The sequence below is a fragment of the Podarcis filfolensis genome (genome assembly GCF_964270895.1).
Source record: "Podarcis filfolensis genome assembly, chromosome: Z".
Classification (NCBI taxonomy): domain Eukaryota; kingdom Metazoa; phylum Chordata; class Lepidosauria; order Squamata; family Lacertidae; genus Podarcis; species Podarcis filfolensis.
The window spans coordinates 8394485-8414804 of NC_139617.1; the positions used below are offsets into that span (position 1 = coordinate 8394485).

The 20320-nt window shown below is 42.4% G+C and overlaps 1 protein-coding gene across 3 annotated transcripts in view; it reads left to right on the forward strand.

Annotated features, from left to right (window-relative positions):
* Positions 1 to 20320, forward strand: part of LOC310754106 (uncharacterized protein) — a gene marked incomplete at its 5' end in the record, with an annotated part of 138910 nt that overhangs the window by 117707 nt on the left and 883 nt on the right. Inside the window, 2 exons of one of the 3 annotated variants that reach the window (XR_014543619.1) lie at positions 10050 to 10143; positions 18041 to 18192. Of the gene's footprint in view, positions 1 to 10049; positions 10144 to 13728; positions 16168 to 18040; positions 18198 to 20320 lie in introns of those variants that run through there. The other 2 variants (XR_014543620.1, XR_014543621.1) reach the window with 2 other exon arrangements.

Below are 20320 nucleotides of genomic sequence, written 5' to 3' on the forward strand. Positions count from 1 at the left end.
TGTCTATAAAGAGACGATCAAGGGAGTCCCTTGAGAAAATAAAGTCCCATATCAGATTATGTTGTGAAAAGGCTGGAACTAGTACGCTCAGCTCAATTACAGAAGAGTGTGTGTGTGTGTGTTTTAAAGAGAGTCAGTCCTGTTTTATATCACACAATTATTTTCTTAAGCCTAGGAACATTACATAAATTAAAATTTAAGATAATGGTCATTTGGCACAAAACAAGCCCTATGAATGCTTTGGATAATAATTAAAGAGGATTTAGCAAGATAATCAGTTAATATTCTGTGGACTTTTGCATCCAAAGTAAAAGCTGAGAGATGTAGTGGCCCTGTTGGCATGTTATATCATTTAGCGTGAATGGAAATATCACTTTCATTTTGCTGATCTCCCAGTGCAAGGCAGGACCAACAAACCATGATCCTTGGCTTACCAAATTAGCCATGTGACACCCAACTATGTCCCCGCTGGTCAGTGGCGTAGCGTGGGGGGTGCAGGGGGGGCCGGCCGCACCGGGCGCAACATCTGGGGTTAGGGCAAATCCATGGGTTAGGGGGCGCAAATCCACGGGTTAGGGGGCGCAAATTACTTGCCTTGACCCGGGTGCTGACAACCCACGCTACGCCACTGCCGCTGGTACAAAAGGATAAAATGGGAGAGGTGTTATTGATTCACAGACTTGTAGAGTTGGAAGGGACACTAAAGATCATCTAGTCCAACCCCCTGCAATGCAGGAATAGGCAGCCGTTCCATACAGGGATCAAATCTGCAACCTTGGCGTTATCAGTACCATGCTCTAACCAGCTGAGCTATTGGTTAGTTTTTGTTTTGGTTCTTGCTTTTATTATGTATTTTGTGTTTGGAAGAAGGGCGGCATACAAAGTTTAATAAGAATAATAAAAAATATTGTCAGCAGATTTATCTCTGTTATAAATTTATTGTGTGGATTGTCAGCATTTTTTTTAAAAAAAGCAATGGCAACCTCTATGCAAATATTTTTTTTAATCTAATGAAAGTGAGTGTGTGTGTGTGTGAGAGAGAGGGGGGGACCATGCATAGCTGCAAAGCTCACTGGGTCACTCATTATCTCTGCATTATATGTTCATATGCTTTTATACATACACAGTGGTATCTCTGGTTAAGTACTTAATTCGTTCTGGAGGTATGTTCTTAACCTGAAACTGTTCTTAACCTGAAGCACCCCTTTAGCTAATGGGGCCTCCTGCTGCTCCTGTGCCGCTGGAGCACGATTTCCATTCTCATCCTGAAGCAAAGTTCTTAACCCGAGGTAATATTTCTGGGTTAGCGGAGTCTGTAACCTGAAGCGTATGTAACCTGAAGCGTATGTAACCCGAGGTACCACTGTATAGCAAAAAACAACAGCAACCCAGGTAGACTGAAGTTTTAACAGTGTAAGTGGCTCCAATAAAAATGGAAAGTAAAATGTCTTCTGACAGATGTGAGAGTTTTATGGGCACCTCCCAGTTATTGTAAAATCCCATCTTGAGATGACCTAGCATGTGACACCATCTTGTTAGACATAGTAACTACAGTGGTACCTCTGGTTACATACTTAATTCGTTCCGGAGGTCCGTTCTTAACCCGAAACTATTCTTAACCTGAAGCACCACTTTAGCTAATGGGGCCTCTTGCTGCCGCTGCGCCGCCAGAGCATGATTTCTGTTCTCATCCTGAAGCAAAGTTCTTACCCGAGGTACTATTTCTGGGTTACCGGAGTCTGTAACCTGAAGCATATGTAACCTGAAGCGTATATAACCCAAGGTACCACTGTACTAGATCCCCCAGAAAATGCATTGGACACAATGTTTTGGGAAGTTCTCTTGCAAAAAGAACACCATGGGTGAACCTACTTCTTCTTGTTCTTCTCTCTACTCCTGCTTAGGAGATGGAACAACACTTGACCACACAGCAAGTGGACTCCTCCCCTTTGCACTGGAAACCACGAATCCTAAGAAATCCTGTTCCTGCTTTGGCAGATTTCGAAAAGCATTTGTTAGTTTTGAGGTAATGTGATTTCGGCATTGGAACTGCAGAAAAGAACATATTTAAAAAATGCATGTTGATGGTTCCTCTTTCTCCCTCTCTTGCTGTTTAAAAATATAAGAGCTTAGCTAAGTACAGAAGGTAGAACAGTGTCTCAAAGTTGCTTGCTGATGTGAGTGCGGTGAGTGTTTGTTCTTATAATGCCGCAAAGCAGCCATCATAGATGCAGTGAAATTTCATGACTTCCAAGTGAACTCTGCCTCCATGTCCTGGAGTCATTTTAAACTGTCCAACTTACTTAGCATCTCTGGGGTTCTGAAGCCATCTAGAGTATTGTACAGAGAGCTGATAGCAGCTGACCTCTTATGTTCCTGGCTGCTATCTTCTGCAGACTGGGAAACATTAATTTGATTATGCTGCTAATGAATCCTTTTTTTATGTACTTGATTCCCTCCCCCTCTTTCTTTTTCTTTTCTTTTTACATGCAAAAAAAAAAAGTGACTTTGCTATATTTGAATGTGTGTTTAAATATAACAGGTGCCTGCAGCAGGGAACACCTGATTGGCTGGTGTTTCATAGATAGATAGATAAGTATTTTATTACGACTTTTATCATTTATATGCTGCCCATCTGACTGGGTTGCCCCAGCCAATCTGGGCAGCTCCCAACAAAAAATAGTAAAAGCACAATATGACATCACACACTAAAAACTTAACTGAGCATGGCTGCTTTCAGGTGTCTTTTAAAAATAACATAGCTGTTCCGCAGGGCAGGTGTGACTACCGAAAAAGCCCTCTGCCTGCTTCCCTGTAACCAGACTATGGCTTCGGAGGGTGTACGAACATGCTGCTTGTTCACATTAAACTCCAGTTTGTTTAAAACAATAGTTTAATGTTACATGTGAACCAAGACACAGGGTTTGGTTCACAAGTCCAAGACTATCCACTAAGCTTCATTGTTGAGTCAGGATTTGAACATAGGTTTCCCAATGCAAGGCACTACCTCAGCCTAGCTTTCCACACAGCGTTGTATTGAGATGGAAATGGGATGATGATGATAATGAGAATAATGAGAATAATACAGTGGTACCTCAGGTTACATACGCTTCAGGTTACAGACTCCGCTAACCCAGAAATAGTGCTTCAGGTTAAGAACTTTGCTTCAGGATGAGAACAGAAATCGTGCTCTGGCGGTGCGGCAGCAGCAGAAGGCCCCATTAGCTAAAGTGGAGCTTCAGGTTAAGAACAGTTTCAGGTTAGGTACAGACCTCCGGAACGAATTAAGTACTTAACCCGGGGTACCACTGTATAATTATTTATTATTTATTATTTATTATTTATACCCCACCCATCAGGCTGGGTTTCTCCAGGCAGTCTGGGTGGCTCCCAACTGAATATTAAAACACAATACAGCATTGAACATTAAAAACTTCCCTGCCTACAGGGCTGCCTTCAGATGTCTTTTAAAGGTAGGATAGTGGCTTATTTCCTTGACATCTGCTGGGAGGACGTTCCACAGGGCAGGCACCACTACCAAGAAGGCCCTCTGCCTGATCCCCTGTAACTTCGCTTATCGCAGTGAGGGAACCGCCAGAAGGCCCTCGGCGCTGGATCTCAGTGTCCTGGCTGAACGATGGGGGTGGAGACGCTCCTTCAGGTATACTGGGCTGAGGCTGTTTAGGGCTTTAAAAGTCAGCACCAGCACTTTGAACTGTGCTCAGAAATGTACTGGGAGCCAATGCAGGTCTCTCAGGACCGGTTTTATATGGTCCCGGCGGCCACACCCAGTCACCAGTCTAGCTGCTAGTTTCTGGATTAATTGGAATTACTCCCATGTATGCTATCTCATACATGAGACTCCAAGACTTTGGCCACCTCATGAGAAGAGAAGACTCCCTGGAAAAGACCCTGATGTTGGGAAAGATGGAGGGCACAAGGAGAAGGGGACGGCAGAGGATGAGATGGTTGGACAGTGTTCTCGAAGCTACAAACATGAGTCTGACCAAACTGCGGGAGGCAGTGGAAGACAGGAGTGCCTGGCGTGCTCTGGTCCATGGAGTCACGAAGAGTCGGACACGACTAAATGACTAAACAACAGCAACAATAACAAATGCTATCTCTTGGAAGAAGGAGGACAAATGTGGTGAACAAATAAGACTAGCTAGTTTAATCTAAAAGTTCTGACTGCCTGACTACACAACATATACCGTACTTTTTTAAACAAAAAATCCTTAGCTTTTCATTTAGCAGACTTCTTGGTGCATCCTGAATTGTCTGCTATGATATCACCACGTAAAAATAGGCCATTTGGAATGCTGCATTGGAGGGAGCCAGTCCCATATTTGACTCCCACATTCCATGGCAGCTGAATTCCAGTTGCACTTTATCAGTAGCTGTCCTGTACCCTGGTTACAATGCCTTGGGGATAGTTCTAAACTAATTCATATTCTCTTATTTAAACCTCGAACTCATTCTTGATTTAATTGCTGTAGTGTGGGACATTTGAATTTGTAGCTGCTTGCAATTGGTTCTGAATTCCACCCCCCAAAAAAAACCCCACTTTCCCATGTTGATGCTCTTGGGCCACTGTGTGTCACTGTCCGAGGACACGACTTCTTATTTGTTGGGTCTCTGAAGTCAGGGCAGCAGTATTTCAATATTTGTTTGCACTCAGATGACTGAGGTTGGATTTTTGCTGTTTAAATACCAGTATTTAAAATACAAAAAGCTGCCATCACCACCTCACTGCCTCTGTTTGCTTTCCCATTATGTTCATGCAAGATTCCATTTTCCTCTTTCTTCACATTCTCCAGGTCTGTAACAAACCCCATCTGAACCTTTTATCCACCCACTAAGTCCAGATTAATTTATTGCATTCCATACAGCTCTCTAACTGCTTCTTCTAAATGTGTGATGGGGCTTAGAGGTGTGCAAAGGGATTCAGAGATAAGGAGGGGGAGACGTTTCCCAATTCCATCTTGCAGTGAAAGGTTGAGTTATAATACTATTGCCTCTGATTTTTGTTACACGTGGCCATGGAATAAGACGCAGGACGAATGACTGATTAGAGCTCATGTTTAGCTAAATTAACATCTCAAGTCCTTTTTTATGGCTAAATCTCAGTTCTTCATAATCTAAAAGCAAATATTTGCCTTTAATATCTCTGATTTATGCATAGAATACCATGTGCTGTTCATTTCCCTCTTAATTATTATTATTTCTTTAAAACCGCTTTCAGGCAGAAAGTCAAAGCCTGCTGTGTTTTATATTATACTCTGCAACTCATTTTCCTCCCCCCCCCCCACCCTAAATGAAACATCTAATTAATCTATGTACTGTGAATGCTTTCTGTTTAAACTCTCCATGCTCATAAAAAGAGCTGGACAAAAGTATAAAATGTAGCTAATTTGTTACAGCTAAGGGGAAACAGTGGATGTGAAATTATCTTTTTATATTCCCAAATGCCTCTGCAGTTTGGGGTTCAGCGCACCCACTGCATAAAAGAACCAAATGAAGGAAATGCCAACTGAAGGAAATTTGAAGAGGCCCTTGATATTCCACTGGAAGTGGAATTCTCCCTATTAAGAATTATACAATAGCATATTCTTGATTTTCTGTAATTTATTACTTTATTTTTAGCAATAACAAAAATAAAAAAAATCCAAGCGCTTTGATTTTTTTGTGTTATCACCATTAAGGATCATTTTGATCCTTATCCTTTCAGAAATGAGAGATAATTTTGATTTTGGAACCCTTTAGTAGCAAAGCCAATTATTTTCAGAACTTTGAAAGTTCTTACCTGTCCTCATTATAGCTGCACACCACCGAACAGGTAAATGCTTTAAGAAGCCTCACTTGCAGTCTGCAGCTCACTTAACTGAACGCTGTGAATTAAGATTATTTAATCCACACCTACCTGGATTTGTAGCTCAGATCTGTCAGACTAATAAGATGTATATATCAGTAAGTTATTCAAACGAGACAGGGTCAAGGGGTCTTGATTTGACTGAGGCATGGTCATAAATTTATGCTGCAACCATTGTTACTTTTGCCTTATTCTTATATCCTGTTATTTGTTTAGAAAGCATGCAGCCCAGTTCTATGCATGATTACTTAGAAGTAACCTCAGAGAATACTATGGAACTTACTCCAAAGTAGATAGGAATGTCACCTTAAAATAGGTTCCCTTCTAGTGGCCATATCTAGGTACTGTTGCATCCATGCTGCTTAGATTCACCATTTCTGTTATGTACTCTGAGATCAGTTACTACACTTAAGTGCTTTCCTATGATTAAATAGCAACTAAGCTTGTTGGAGTTGACTTCCAATCATGTTTGAGATCTTGTCATTGTCATTTTAATTTTTTTTGGGGGGGGGGTCAATGGCATTAAGGTACTACTTTGTTAAAAATCATGAAGGTTTGAAGCATTACACTGAAATCCGGAGGTGCAATGTTCAGTTCAGTGCATTGCTGTAAATGTACTTTGTGACCTTCGACAAATTACTTTGGCCTCAATCAGAGATGGTCACATGCAACCAGATGTGGTGCTGGTGAGAATCATGCACAATACATATGAGAAGATACACTTTCTTTTCTGCATTGAGAGACATGTGAGCCTTTTCTCCTTTGCCTGCATTCTGCACGGCAATGAGAGCTTTTACGCAGTTATGTGCATCCTGCCCCTTTCAGTTTGCACCAGCACTCCCATGTATAGGTCACCTAGTTTATGATTTGCACATGGAGAAGGCAAATGGTAGCCACTGCTGGTGAGCTTCCCATCTTATCCTGTCTTATCCAGTTCTGTGGGATCTGTTCCAGCTATTGAGGCCGTAGGATGTTGACATTGTGCTTCAAAGTGTCCTTTCCACCTCTTGACCCTTGCCTATCCTGGCTTGTCCATTCAGGGGAGGATCTAATCAGGGGAAGTCCAGGTGATGGTTAACACATAATTGGTGCTAGGTTGTCCTAACTGTCTTGAATGAGGAAGTACTGTGCCGCCCCTAGAAAAACCCTCCCTAGACCCTGAGGTGTTGACAAGTACCGTCCAGTGTCTAATACCACCTTTTTGAGTAAGGGGCTCAAGCAGACAGCAGCAGTTCACCTAAAGTCACTATTGGAGGAAACAGATTACCAGGAACCATTCCAGGCATTCCTGCCATTTTCAGGCATGTATTGGGCATAAATTCAGCCGTGTTCACCCTGACATAAGAGCTCATTCAAGGGAGAGACAGGAGGAGTGCAACCCTACTGCTACCATTGGATATCTCAGTGGCTTTTGACACCATTGACCATAGCCAATGGAGCATTTCTGTTGGGAGTTGGAGGCACTGTTTTACAGTGGTTCTGCTCCTTCTTGCATGACTGTTACCAGAGAATAGCATCAGGGGACTACATGTCTACAGCTCTACTTTTCCATTAAATCTGAGTCAGGGGAAGCCATGCATAAGCTGAACACATGACTGGATACAGTGGTGGAGTAGATGAGGATCAATAGATTGAAGCCGAGTCCTGCTTCACTATGGGTAAGTGATTCCCAGGTCTGCCTGTTCTAGATATGGTTGCACTCCCTCTGAAAGTGTAGCATGTTCTTGAAACCATATTTATCCATGGAGGCCCTTATGGCCTCTATGGTAAAAAAAACGCCTATCATCAGCCGGTGCATCAACTGCACCCTTTCCTGGACATGGATAACATGGCCACTGTGATGTGTGCATTGATATTAAATCATCATCATCATCATCATCCTCTACATTTTTTCGTGCAAATAGGACCTGGGGCAAGTTTTGACTTGCATAGTTGACTGATCAGTGCATACTATTCTCAACCCTTCTGTTCATTGGCAAGATAGGTTCCGGATGATGGTTTTTCTGTTTTCAGATACCATGTTTAAAGGGGGGGTGGGGGAGATACTGCAGTACCTCCAAACCCAATTCCTTTGGGTTGACAGATGTTTGGTCTGTGGTGGATCTCAGCTTGAGAATATGAAGAACCAATAAGCTGTTGACATCACTGAAATATTTAGAAGTGAAATGTCTGTCTCACTACTAAAATTCATAATGAGCATTGGGGGGGAAAGAATTAGATAAATGCACAGTATGATGAATTGTATCAGCAGAATTCCCTCCCTCCTTCCTTAATGGGATTTTGTCAAGAGTTTTGCAGGAGGCACCAGCTGATCCTTAATGCCTTGAGAACTTAGCATTTGAATTCTTTACTGTGTTCAAAAGCAATTTAGGAAATATTACCATAGCAAGAAAGATGCTCCAAAACAGTAATATATGAAGTCTCAATGGGATTGCTTATTTGCAGGGGAAGCTCTCACAGTAAAAAATACTATAAATCCTATATAAGTCAGTAAATGAGTAAAGAGAAGACAAAATAATTATCAAGATAATGTTCAAAATCCTTTAAGTACTCGGGGATTACAGTAGAATTCAATTTATCTGAACCAAGGCTATCTGCAACCCATAGAAATTTAAAGAATATGAAAGTCATTTAGTTTGACATTTTTTGAATGAAGTATGATCCAGAAAACCCAGATTTGCTAACTTATTGCTATGCATATCGTACCAAAAGAGTATTAAAAGAGTTGCTGGAACACCACCAAGCCTGGATAACCTCCCTTCTGAACTGGAAGCCCTAGATTGTATCCAGATAAATTTTACTCAGAGTAGCCACATTGAAATCAATGGTAGTCATGCTCGTAAATTTGGTACACCCATAACACACCATTTCTTCATCATGATAGAGGTCTCTGAATAGGTACCTTCCAACTTCTCTTGCCTACAGATCAGAGAATAAAATCTGCTTCATAACATCCTAGCCCAACACAAAGCAAGCCAAGGTACAGAAAGAACAGACTGCTGAGCTGCAGGAGTTGCCCCTTTGCACATGTGAATTAACTTTGGATTAGGGGGAGGATAATTTTTTTAATGGAAGTTTGAAAGTGGGACATGCCAAATAGCATCTTTCATGCTTTTTAAGTGCCTTAAAATGGAGGGAGAGGGGTTTCCAGTGTCAGCTAGAAATGTACCATATTTTTCGCTCCATAGGGCGCACTGGACCATAGGGCTCACCTAGTTTTTAGGGGGGGAAATAAAGAAAAAATTATTTATTTCCCCCCCCCAGCCCCAAAGAGCAAAGAAGGCAAGACAGCGAGCGGGATCCATCCCTCTGGCTGTCTTGGCTTCCTGTTTAGCCATGCGCAACCTCTCCAGCCGGGAGAGGTTGCGCGCAGCTTCGCTGCGGGGCTGGGGCAGGGGAAGCCCGAGCTTCCCCCAACCCCAGCCCCCAGAACAGGTCCAGGAGCGGAGGCAAGATTGTGCGCAACCTCACCGCCGCTCCCCCGGAGCTTGCGGGGCTGCCTCCAGAACAGGCTGTTATTCGCAAGCCTTCAGAGCCCGGCGGGAACTCCCGCTGGGCTCCGAAGGCTTGCGGATAGCTGCCTGAAGCCCGGGGAGCGCAGCGGGAATTGGCGCTGCGCTCCCCAGGCTTCAGGCTGCAGGCTGCTATCTGCAAGCCTTTGGAGCCCGGCGGGAACTCCCGCCGCGCTCAGTGGGCTTGCGGATAGCTGCCTGAAGCCTGGAGAGCGAGAGGGGTCGGTGTGCACTGACCCCTCTCGCTCTCCAGGCTTCAGCGAAAGCCTGCATTCGCTCCATGGGACGCACACACATTTTTGGAGGGGGAAAAGTGTGTCCTATAGAGCGAACAATACAGTATCTGTTGGGGATGTGCACCAGGCACAAGATTTGATTTGTATCTATCATGTTGGGAAGCAGCATGACTTGTTTGGAAGCCACACTGTATCTTTTCGATTTGACTTGTTATTTGATACCAAATCGGATCTGTTAAAAATGAAGTTCTGATCCCATACACCCTATTCACTACAACAGGAAATCTAAAGTGGCTATAACTTTTTTCTTTTTCACAGAGTGGATGGAATTTGCAGGCATAGCAGCTTTTCTAAAGTGGATTTAACTTACCAAATTGTAGGTGGATACATCTCAGGATTTTCATGTAGGGCACCTTTTTCTTTTTCTGCCAGAATTGGATGCATTTGCAGACATGGGATGAAGCCTGAAAGATTTTAGAAGGATAGCTATAATGGTTCTCTCCCAAGAGAAGACTACTGTTTTGGAGTGAGTACAATAAGAATCACGGGGGGGGGGGTTGCATTGGGAATTAATCTCCTGGCAAGGGCCCTGTTACCTCAAGGGGTGGGGGTGGAGTTCTGCCTCCCATGAATTTTGGGGGATACTATGATAGACTAAACTAAAGCACAGTTTTAAATCCCTTGCCCCAAATCAATTTGATTGGAATGCCCTTGGGAAATAATTCACTGTGATGAAAAGCTAAACCAGTCTTTCAAGATGAAAGATCCCACCACCACTTTCCCTCTCAAGTTCTGGGTGTTTCCTCAGTTGGTTTGTTGAGTTTTGGAAAACAAAAACAAATGGTTGCACATTTTGTGGGCAGCTGAGGCTACAGAGCCACTCTGAAGTTAAGGGAGTCTTTGATCTGACTCAAGATAACTTGTCAACTGTGCGATCTGGCTCAGAATAGTCAGAACCTCTCCCCAAATCACTCCAATTTGTTTCATAATGTTAGGTATACACAGAGCTGCTGCATACCCCTCATTTCTGTTTGCAGGATGCAATATGTGTCTACTAATATTATTATATCACAATGGCATTGTATGCATTCTTCAGCATGCAGAGGAATGACTGATATCACTGTCAGCTGACTGTGTTTTTACCTAAAACAAAAAATGCACTGTTTGTAGTCTGTTTTTATATGGAACTTAGGGGTTCTGTATTCATTGCTATCCCTTGGGGCTCAAGTGGCCTTGGTAGCATGGCTTCCATCAGCTTTGGCTGCTGGCCCAGCAGCATCCCTTTCTGGACAGAGATAGCCTAACTACTGTTATCTGTGCTCTGGTAACCTCTAGATTAGATTATTGCAACGCTATACACATTTCAATGTTATACTTAAAACTGTCTCTGAAGACAATTAAGAAACTTCGCCTGGTGCAGAATTTGGTGGCCAGTTTACTCACTGTGGCACATAGGAGCCAACTCCTAGATGCCAAGGTCAGTCAATTATATGGGGCACGGCTTACCTGCACACACACACACACACACACTTGAATATTTTATTCATGTTGGCTCCACTACTGAGTGTATAATGCCAATCCTAGCCTGACTGCACTGGCTGCCAATTAGTGTCTGGGCACAATTCAAAGTGCAGGTTTTGACCTATGAAGCGTTAAATGGCTCAGGACCACAATACCTGAAGGACCACCTCTCCCCAAGTGAACCAATCCAGAACCTGCACTTATCATTTGAGTACCTCCATGAGACATCTACTGGGGAAGAGTTGCTGTGCTCACTCGGCCTGGCCTCCTGAGCTGTTTTGTTTCTTTGAATAAAGCTCATTAACTTGACTGACACAGTCTGAGTAGTTTCCGACCTGCTCCAGGCACCTACCCTGACATTTATTCTCTACCCAGTTTTCCCTCTGGTCCCACCTACCACTGACACGTGTGGCACTAAGAAGGTAGGCCAGAAAGGGATGGCCCTTTGGCTGAAAAATGTTCCCCACCCCTGCTGTAGTGGCAGCAACATTCACTAAGCCATTGCTGAGTCTGGGTACCTCCTCTTCATGCAACAGCTGCAGAAGATATTTCCTCCTGATAGCATATAATAGTGCTGCATGCCATGTTCAGCATCATCGTTAACACCCAGCACTGGGGTTTTCCAACTCAGTCGAGGGCTGGGCTTTTGAAAGGAAAATATTATGGCATCTATTACATGGATATGCCTTCACTATTACTTGCTAGTTAACCAGTGCATTTCATGCTTGAAATAATGCTTAAGAGCTTACGAAAAGAATTGATTCTCAAGCGCTTTAAATATACCTCTGTGAGTCATCATTTTAAGGAACCCACTCCAACCAAAGTATCATCATGTCATGTTCCCACTTAAAAGGAAATACATTTAATAGGCTGCAAAGTTGAAGGAAACTTGTTTGTTTATTTTTTATTTTTCACAGCCAAAAGAAGTACGTTTGTATTTTCCTGAATATTTCTAAAAACATTTTTTTTTCCTGTTTTCGGTTGTATGGAGAACAAACAGAAAATATAAAGTCGACATAAAACCACCACACGTCTGTAACAAAACAAGAGAGCAGAAACATTAGTACCCTGTAGAAGGAAATCATACATCAGTGGGAGGCAAATATAAGTGCAAGTACAAAAACAAAGGCTGGACCTTGAAACAAGTCTGGGAGAACATGTGTTTGCATGGTAGCATCCTGATCCTGAGATTTATATGAAAGAGAAGACTGGGAGAATATGTATTTGCATGGTAACAACCTGATCCTGGGATTTATTTGGCGGTTCCTTACCAATCTCACATAAATACTTCTGACTATGGTTTTCTTTCACCTTCCACAAATACTCTACCCCTGCCTCCTACAAACACAAGTGAAAGCTGTTAAAGACATATCTGCGTTGAGGTTTTGAAAGAATTTGGAAATAAAGTTATTGCACTGGTTCTCCAAAAGCCATAGAAGAGGATCAGGTCAGCCAAAAAGTCCACAAAACTGACTTTTCATTATGAAATTGAGGGCAGAAGTTTCTTTTCTTTTATGGGTTCTTGCACATTTTCTGGAATCCTGTCATAGCCTGTTTTTAGTGCTTTAAAACTTGAGAATTTTAGAACAGAGGTTCTCAGTCATTTTAAGCCCAGGACCGCATTTGGAAATCCAAGAAACAGTTGTGAAGACCACAGACTACTAATTTAACAGAAGGAAAATGAGGAGGTGGCTGTCTCAGGGTGCCCATGGGTGCCACATTGGAGACCCCAGCTTTAGAAGATGTTGAGCACTGATTTTAGCATTGCTCCATCTTCAGAAATGCAGGGTAAACAGCTTTCACAATTTCACTGGCATTCTGTGTAGTTTTGTAGTTTGCTTGAAGAATTGGCTGGGAAAAACCCCCAGAATCCCAGCCAGCAAATGCACTACAAGCAATTAAGAGGGTGTTTGTTTTAAGCCAGGATTTGGAATTGAAACTGTACTGCATTTCGTCTGTGGCTTCTCAAAATCCCCCACCCACTTCAAAGGACAGCATTTAACAGACAGTAAAGATGAAGGAAACTCAGAGGGCCTTTTTTTGAAAATGAAGTGGAAGCAGACAACTACTAGGCATGTGGCCACTCCTTAAAAACCGAGAGTAGGTGATGCCTGTAACTGGACAGAGACCATTCTGACATAAGTGATGATCACATGACTGTAGACTTCAGAGGATTTGCACATGTGAATGAGTCCCTGCAGATCAAAAATCACAAGTAGAAACGGCATAAAAGTAAAGTAAAGGGACCCCTGACCATTAGGTCCAGTCGTGGCCGACTCTGGGGTTGCGGCGCTCATCTCGCTTTATTGGCCGAGGGAGCCGGCGTACAGCTTCCGGGTCATGTGGCCAGCATGACTAAGCCACTTCTGGAAAACCAGAGCAGCGCATGGAAACGTCGTTTACCTTCCCGCCAGAGCGGTACCTATTTATCTACTTGCACTTTGACGTGCTTTCGAACTGCTAGGTTGCCAGGAGCAGGGACTGAGCAATGGGAGCTCACCCCATCGCGGGGATTCGAACCGCCGACCTTCTGATCAGCAAGGCCTAGGCTCTGTGGTTTAACCCACAGCGCCACCCGTGTCCCTAAAAACGGCATATTGTTTTCAATACAGCATTTTTTCAGTATGAATTCAGCCACATTGTAAGCCCTTTATTTTCGCCACACACTCTCTCTTCAGATTTTCAAGACAGTGCAGGAAGAAGCGATTGCCACTTCCTTCATGTTACCCCAATACTCATCATGTTACCCTTGGCAATTGGACCTGTGCAAAGCCACCTCTTAAAACTCAATCCCATCCATGTTTACTTAGAAGTTCAACTCACTTCCTTGGACTTACTTAATATGTGCTTGGGACTGTAACCTTAGAAGGTTGAGTTCTGACTTTATCATTCCTAGAAAACATCACCTTTGTCTTTCTGTTTTAGTTCTGATTTATCAAATAGATCAATGGATTAAAAAAATTGGCACAAATTGCTACTACCTGCTTTTTATGCTTGTTCAGTTTTTAGCAAAACTTGTCTGTTGCAGTAGTCTTCCTAACCACAATAGCCTGGTGATTGTTTAATCAGACATCAACTGCAAATGAAACATAGAGGATGAATCAGGAAAGACAAGTATAAAAGAGACCCATCACTTTTCAGAATAGTTCTATGTATGTTTTCCTAAAACAAAAATTACATTTGAGCTGTTCTTAAAGGATTCGTGTTTTTATTTATTCCCAAGTGTAGCAGCACCCAGAGGTGAAAAGCTGGCTAATTGCAGATTCTGATGTGTCCTATAGTACTCTGAGACAAGTTCCCTTTGAATGAGGATTATAATATTTTTTCAGGTGGTAGCTTCCAGTGTCTTCTATGTAAACAGCTGATATAAACCAAACCAGATGTTGCCTTTCCTACATATTTTACAAAATTCACTGTAAGCAATCAAATCAAGTGAACCCTGCTATTAAAACAGATTCTCCTGTTCTGAGCTTTAAAGTGTTTCTGAGTAAGCAACTCATCCACTCATCTTTCAGCTTTACCCTTCATACAGCAGCTGTATCTTCTTGAAGGACCCAGCCGGAACCAAGCTAGGAGAGATTTCTCCATTTGGATGTTCCGGGTTGAACCTTGTACTGTATCTGGTAACTGAAAGAGTTCGCCTTGTTTATACAATTTTTTAATATTTTTTGCGCCAAATCAAGAGTTTATGAATGTATGCTTTTGCTATAAATCTTCTGTTTCTGCCCTGGAAATTTATATTGCAACCAACATTTCTTAAAATGGAGTTTACCTAAGTCATGCTGCACTCTTCTGCACCCTCAGAGTGGTTTTCTGTTTGTCCCATGCTTTCTAGGGACAGGTCCAAGTGGTTTTGCCTCTGCCCTGCCACTTTCCCCTGGAAAACCCACTCTGTAGCACTAAATCAGAACAAACTGCAATCCAAAGAAAACCCAATTGTCACACTTTCTGATTCAGTGCTAAACGACAGGTTTTCCTGGGGGGGGGGGGAGTAGTGAGACAAATGAAAGGGCAGATGAGCCCTAAGAGCCACTGTAATCAGTGTTGTTAATTCAGTGCATATTAGACTTGGGGGGGGGGGATGTGAAACACGCACACTCATAGGAATAAATATTTGAACCCACACATAAAACCCTTACTGGGCTGGCTCATATGCATATATTCTCATTACCTGGTTTATCAGCATTTGATGATCAGGAGCTGACTCTGCAAACTAACCCCAGTACAGCATGTTATTAATTATTGTTGTTGTTTTTAGTAATATTTATTACTTAAAATTATACTTCCCTTCAAATGAAATAACAAGGTTCACACACACACACACAAAATGTTGTTGCCATCCATCTGTCTTGAGCGACAGTAGAGTGCACCTCGGGGGTGAAGTCAAACTGCTGCGTTTGACTTTTTCTGCAAAAAAATAGAAGTACAATAAAACTACAGTTAAACAACAGATGCTGCTTGAATGGCAACTAAGTTAAAAAGAAACCAACATGTTTCAGTGGACAGCATTTTTCTATGCTAAATATTAGGTCTATAGCAGTGTTTCCCAAACTTGAGTCTCCAGCTGTGTGTAGACTACAACTCCCATCATACCTAGCTAGCAGGACCAGTGGTCAGGGATGATGGGAGTCATAGTCCAATAACAGCTGGAGCCCCAAGTTTGGGAAACACTGACCCAAAGTATTTAGATTAGCTGTGGGAGAAGGTCACATTAAAATAAGTCTAAGGTCCGGTGTAAACAGGCTGTTGCCATTCTCATCTCAGGTGGTAGTAAGGTGTGTCTGTTTGAGGCTTCTGATGGGGCACAGCCAGTTGCAGAAGATGCAGGACACTCATATAGAGCCCCAAACAGTCCACATTCCAGATGTGGGTCTTTGTGAACTTTGCATTTGTGATGTAATCCAAAGAAGTGATGGTGTGTTATTGGTGTACATGTTCTATTCTGCCTTTCCTCTGCTGTTTTGCTCAGTAGCATGGAAGACTGTGTGGAGGAAGCTATTGCAAAGATAATATTTTTAACAATTTCCTGGTAAGTGGAACCTGTGCTTGTTGTCTCTGGCCTTTTGGCCACTTTGCACAGAAACAATGTTTGCTGTGGCTAAACTAGTGTAGGCTGCAGTTGGTGGCAGACCTTGAGGTCTCAAATTTCAGTGACACCCTGTGTGATGCCAAAATTTGGCACACACCCCCGCCTCTTGCCTTTCACGCTGTGTAATAGTTGCAGCACCCCCAAGTCTCTGTACCCTGTGCGACTGAACCAGTTATGCTCCCGTAAATCCGCCTCTGCTGCTGTAAAATACTTAAAAGTGTAGGAATGAGACACATGTCTCCTAACGCGTAATGGATATGTGCCAGGGAGCCACAGTTCCCCAGCACATGCATCCTTCATATCACTAAGTGTTAGGAGAAGTGGATCTCCTTTCCACATGTTATATTCATCAGCATCATCATTTCAGCTTGTAAACCTCCTTGTGTATAGTAATATAAAAAGGTGGTATGCAAATTAAAAGTGAAATGAAATAGGAAACAACAGTGGAACACCAGACTAACTGCAATAAACATACTTGCCAAGTAAAGCAGGACACACACACACACACACACACACACACACACACACACCAACTTATAAATCTTCCCTGAATGGGCCCCTTTATTGTAAGCCGTGTAAAAGCATGTACAGCACTGTTATCTGTACATAAAAATAATTTACAGGTTGACACCCTTAAATGACTGGTTTCCATTCTGAAGGAATTGCTGAGGGCATGAATTGTTTTTTGTAAGAGGTTGCTGGGGTAAACATGATGTCAGAATTACTTCTTCCTACTGAGCAAGAAGCAATGTATTCCAGCCCATATTTTGCTCTAAAGGGGGTGGGGGGTGGAAGATGTGTCATCCCTGGTAAGAATGACTCAAACAGATTTCACTGACTGCTGAAATCTTCGATAGTAAATTAAGTGTGTCTTTTCCATGGCACACTGGTACTTTGAGATGCACTTGTAATTCTTTGTGTTCGAAACTGTTTGGTGTTTCTAACCCTATTCTGAAAGCCTTGTCCTAGTTGTGAAATAATCCTTCCATAAAATATAAGCTGCTTACTGATAATAGGTACGGTAGGTAAATTTGTTTCAGGCACTGTTTTATTGTCATTTGTTCAGCCAAACTGCTTTTCAGAAACCCATTATAAATAATGTTCATGCATTTAAATATGACTATTAAATTACTTTCAATTTAGAGCTCAGGAATGTGAGGGTGGGGTGGGTAGGTTTTTTGTTTTTTGTTTTGGTTGCAACAAAGAACAAAACACCCCCCCTTTGATGTGCAGTGCAGCTATAATTTTAAATATAATACTTTGCATATCTCGAGCATTGTCTGTGTTGTCAGACAGCAATGAATTCAGTCATGGCATGTTGCTGTGCATATTTTAAGTTAAACTCTCTAGTATGTTCTCTGCAGTCCTTAATAAAACAAACAGATGCATTTGCTCCTTCCTCCAGCCCAAGCTTTGCTTTTAAACCAAATATTCTCATCCTCCTAGGAGGCCACCTTTTCAGTGATTAACTTTTTAGTACTTCATTAGAGACTTAAGAGTTCTTAACTAACAAGTGCCCTGGTGTTTTTCAGACCCTCCACTGCTCTCTACTTCAGATGTGGCCAGGAGGTGCGATGACCTTCCACAGTGGCCACAATGTTAGGGACAAAGACATCCCAGGAAAGAAAGAAGATTTGCTAGCTTTGTATAAGGGGGGGGGGGAACCATTTGAACTCTGCTCAGAAAGCATTTACAGAGGGTATCCAGGCTCCTGATTCTTCCTAAATGCCTGACTTTAGCATTTTTTTAGAGAGAGACACTGTCATGTTAATTAAGGCTAAAGACCAATCTGTTTTGGTTCTTCTCACCACAGTACGTCACTTCAGGAATCCCTTGATTAAAAATGGATCATTTGGATTCGCCTCATCAGTACAAATAATTTCTAGGAACATCAAACTGAAAATCACCCCGTTTCCTAAGGAAGCTTATAAATGCTGATTCCAGAATAATGTTCAAGGGCCTTTGGTGAGGTGGGTGTGAATTTTATGAAGTACAAAAGGACTTTGAGGGAGAGAATGCAGCCAACAAATGTTCTAGCACTGTCTGCAAAGGCCAATTCCTCAATTCCATCTCTTGGTCACATTAATTTTCTTGTGCAGAAGGTCATCAAGTTGAATGGAAAATGCAGGCAATGCTATCTGCATGGGCCACTGATCCATTTAGTGCATTCCCTACAATAATATATTTAACTAAACAGGTCCTTCTGTCTTCCTCCACCTGCCATAATGAGCTTTACTAGTTGATCCTCTTACTTCTATAAACTAGATCTTTATAGAAAATTGAAATTTGTCTACTTAAGGTACTTGCGGCTTATCCACACATACCTTTTGCCTTTTATTTCCAGGGTTTTTGTTTGCTTGCTTTGTCCCAAGCTTTCCCCACGAAAACCCGCTCTTTAATGCTGAATCACAGCAAATGTCAGTCTGGGTTTTCCACAGATTGCTGTTTGCTCCATTTGAGCCTTAAAGAGTGGGGTTTTGCAAGGAGAGCACTGAGAAGAAGAATTTATTATTTATACCCTGCCCATCTTGCTGGGCTTCCCCAGCCACTCTGGGTGGCTTCCAACAAAATATTAAAAGTACATTAAAAGATCAGTCATTTAAAATTTCCCTAGACAGGGCTGCCTTCAGATGTCTTCTAAAAGTCAGATAGTTGTTTATTTCCTTGACATCTGATGGGAGGGCGTTCCACAGGGCGGGCGCCACTACCAAGAAGGCCCTCTGCCTGGTTCCCTGTAGCTTTGCTTCTCGCAATGAGGGAACCGCCAGAAGGCCCTCGGCGCTGGACCTCAGCGTCCGGGCATAACTATGGGGGTGGAGACGCTCCTTCAGGTATACTGGACCAAGGCCATTTAGGGCTTTAAAGGTCAGCACCAACACTTTGAACTGTGCTCAGAAACATACTGGGAGCCAATGTAAGTCTTTCAAGACCAGTGTTATGTGGTCTTGGCAGTCACATAACACTCCCAGTGTTACTCCCAGTCACCAGTCTAGCTGCCGCATTCTGGATTGGTTGCAGTTTCTGGGTCACCTTCAAAGGGGGGTGCTTGGACATGAAACCTCAAATCATGGGCCATGCCTGTGAAGAGTGGAGGAAAGGTAAGTGTGGATGAGCCCTTAGTATTTGTGTGTGCAAAACACACTTATCTAAAAATGGGATCTAAAAGTTGGAAGTAATGTGCATGATTTTGGGCCTATCTAAGTCCCGTTGGTCTCAGCGCGAATGTTACTTGTGCACATAGGTTTTTTTCTGCTGAATTCAATTGGACTTGGAAATGCTTACATTTGGCTTCTTTCGCTGACATTTTTGTTGCATTTAAACCCTTTCAAGAGAAACACATTTATCATTGAACAGCCCATTTGGATGTTGTCATGTTACTTATTTTTTTACTGCTGTCACTGATATGCTTAATTTTTAGCATATAGCACTCCACAGTAAATAAAATCAGAGGATTTTATCACCAATTTCTGCAGCGGGTAACACTCTTTTGTCCTAATTAACACCAGAAGGTTTGGTTGCAATTCTTTGCTATCAGCATAAGGTATGTTTCTTGCTGCCAGCTTAAAACACTTATTACTCATTCATGAGGGCTTCTGCATTCTCTGTAGTACCCTAGATACCTTTTCCCACTCTAAAGACAGTGGGGTTTAGTTTACATTTTCCTTCATTGCTCTAATACATTTTGACATCCCAGATGTGGTGTATCATTAACACTGAATATACCCATGACAGATAACATAAAGCATTGTCATTCATAAAACATTATACTGTGGGAGTTATCCTTGAACCCCCTTACTTCTACTTTCCCCCTAATTTAAGGGTTTTTATTTTTTCTAGTTCATAAGTTTATTGTTCCAGCCAAAGGCCATTGCAAACCCGCCGCGATCGTATTAATAAAATAATACAGAACATCCGCCCATGAAATAAGCCAACATCCGTTTCTTGTTTCTTTTGGGTGGGGTAGCATAAAGATATGAACAGCAAGTGATTGCCTACAAATCCACAGACCACTCGATCCAGGTTAACTCAGTTGAAGTCAAGAAGATTGCTTCAGGGAGAGTAAATTCATTAAGGATTGCAGCCAGTGAAGAGG